This window comes from Aotus nancymaae, unplaced genomic scaffold (genome assembly GCF_030222135.1).
Source record: "Aotus nancymaae isolate 86718 unplaced genomic scaffold, 86718_ANA_hifiasm-v0.15.2.pri h1tg000017l, whole genome shotgun sequence".
NCBI classification, from domain to species: Eukaryota; Metazoa; Chordata; class Mammalia; order Primates; family Aotidae; genus Aotus; species Aotus nancymaae.
The window spans coordinates 5378581-5381614 of record NW_026988429.1 but is presented as its reverse complement, the minus strand read 5'-3'; positions in this window follow the sequence as shown (position 1 = coordinate 5381614).

Here is a 3034-nt window from a genome sequence, read left to right as displayed (position 1 = left end):
AAATGTTTTCATTCTGAGTAGCCAAGAGGAGATAAAAGAAAGAAAAAAATGACTCTCTAGGCAATCACATGACTCATAATTTCAGAAGGCATAAGGAGCTTTCTAGTCTTAGGTCTTTCTGACTTATTCCCATATGTATAGCTTTCTGCAGCACAGACTCCTGACTCTAGTTAGCAAGTGACACAGATGAACTACCCAGTTCTAACCCCTCTGTTGTTTACATACTATGCATTTTCATTTGCAAGATTTTCTCCTTCAGTTCCCAGCAATGTGCTACTGTAGTAGACACGTAATCTTAGTGTAGGAGGAGATTAAACTTTTTCTTTTCCTTTTTTTTCTAACCCCTTCTGTTCTTGGAAGCAGCCAGCTCTTGCTTCTCATTTTCCCAGCTACTATACTCAGTGCTGGTCCAACTCTCCCTCTAGTGGTGATTTGTTTCATCTGCCACAGTTACCTAAAATGCTTTAGAATGTTGGCATTCAAGTTTGACTGCTATTCATAATAAAAAGTAAATTTTATATCTGCACACCATTCACACATGCAAATATAACTAAAATAAAAATTTCACAGAACAGTATTTGTCCTAAATTTGTGGACATTTTCTATTCGATTCTATTCTACTTTCCTTTAGAAAATTATGTTAATTATTACCTACTAATTTGATTTAATGAATTCAACAATCAACAAACTGCAACCCATACTTTGATAAACAATGCTTCAGAGTATTATTAAAACTGTATTAACCTTGTATATCTACAACTTGGTATTTCTCCCAAATAGAGACACACAGACAAGCACACAAAAACCTCCTGTGACCAAATACTTCATGACCTGCAAATCTTCTTTTATTTTTATTTTATTACTTATTTTATTTTATTTTCATGAAACATTTGCATATAATGACTTGGAAAATATCTTGAAGTGAAGAAACCAGCCTGTTTGCATAATTCAGTGTTTCTTGAATTTAACCATGGATGTAATATTTCCAAAATATAAACACATACTACAAAATCTGACAAATCTAGGAGTTGCTAATAAAACTCATAAAATAATTATACCAAGGGATAAAATTTTGAGAACTTCTGCTTTATACATGAGAAGAAAATTCACAAATAAATCTAAATGCCAAATATACACCCAAACTTAACAAAGATTTATACAAGTAGGTAATGGCCTCCTGAAGGTATACTTTAAAAGCTACTTAGGGACCAAGTACGGTAGCACATGCCTATAATCCCAGCACTTTGGGAGCCCGAGGTGGGTGGATCACGAAGTCAGGAGTTCAAGACCAGCCTGGCCAACATGGTGAAACCCTGTCTCTATTGAATTAAAAAAATTAGCTGAACATGGTGGCATATGCCTGTAATCCCAGCTACTTGGGAGGCTGAGACAGAAGAATTGCTTGAATCAGGACCCAGGAGGCAGAGGTTGCAGTGAGCCGAGGTCACACCACTGCACTCTAGCATGGGCTACAGAGCACGACTCTGTCTCACAAAAACAAACAAACAAAAAATGCTGCTTAGGAAGAATAGACAAATGTGGTTTGATGGCAAGAGTTTTGGAGGTAAAGGGGAAATAACTGTTAAAGCTGAAAGGGGTGAATTATGAAGTTATATCCAGGGATGTTAGGAAATAGGGTAGCTTGGTTTAGCTAACTCTTATCCAGATGCTCTTTGGGCTTGCTGTTGCTATCAAGTGATTCTGTCTCCTGCAGTCCAGATGGAGAGGAAAATCAGTGGTAGAGGGTACCATCAGAGGCCCAGCAACCTATGAAGGGGGATTTGCTGATTCAACGGGGAGAAAGATTTTGTTCAGTTCATTAACTCACAGACAGTGACTAGTAGAAAACCAAATCTCAACATGTCAAATACATAAGTTTATAAACAGATTAGGATTGGGTAAATGCAGTGAGAGTAGTGAGCACAGAAGCCGGTTGGACAACTTTTGGAAATCTGAAGAACAGTCCAAGGTAATATGATCCCTGGGGCAATATAACAGTATCTAAGGAAGGAAATATAGGTCAGAAAACAAGCCAAGGCCAGCAGGAGAGACTGACTCAAACAACAGCTGTATTCTCTCCAGCAAACACTTCCCGGAGTACCTTTCTGCTCCTCTTGTCTGAAAGCTGGCTCTCACCTACAAGTCCTGCTTAAGAGGCAGGTGTAGCACCCATAATTTTTGGTACACGGGATTGGACTGCGGTGAACACCCAGTCCTAGCTTAGCTGTAGTAAACAGATATTTTTCTGAAAAGGAATTTGTTCACTGAGAATATAATTAAGGTTTTGAATCCCTGGAGTGAAAATCTGGTAATGGGTTACCCATGTTCCATTACTCTGCTTGTGCTACAAAAGCAAGTAAACAGATTTGCTGAAAAAGTATGAACCAGACTCAATGAAATTACTAGAGACAAGAGAGAAAAGGAAGAAGAGATAACTTCATTTCCTAACTTTCCTCCTTTTTACCCTAATTCCTCGTGAAACTTAGCTATACGCTTAATCTTGGGTGCATTGAGATAAACTCTTGTCCTTCCAAAATCATCTTATTTTATGTCAGTAAATTAGAATGCATGTCAGGGTCTTATATCCAAATAATCTTAAGTAAGTCAGCCTGAAAGAAGCCTGTGTCCTATCTCAGGCAAGACACCTTTGAGCTGTCTGCACCCCAGCGAGAGTGTGGATTTACAAAGGAAACTGTGGAGAATTCAAATACTAGATATAACACAAAGTGTCTCACACAAATTATTGGCATCAGGGGCTAACACACAAACTGGGTCACTCCTACCTTCTTTTCCAGGAGTCCTGGAGGAGTTGTTTTTAGAGATAGAAGATAAGAAATTACAAATGTTAGGGAGAGGGACATTTTTAATAACTGTGTCTGGAGAAATAGAGGTCTGAACTGATAGAAAAAAATTAAATTCTGAAGGGTTCAATGGGACAGAATGAATACAGAGGAAGAAGAGACAGAGATGTCTGCCTACCTCTGTTCTGGACTTCTAGACAGAAAGGCTTATGAAAGTTCACCAGAGGAAGAAA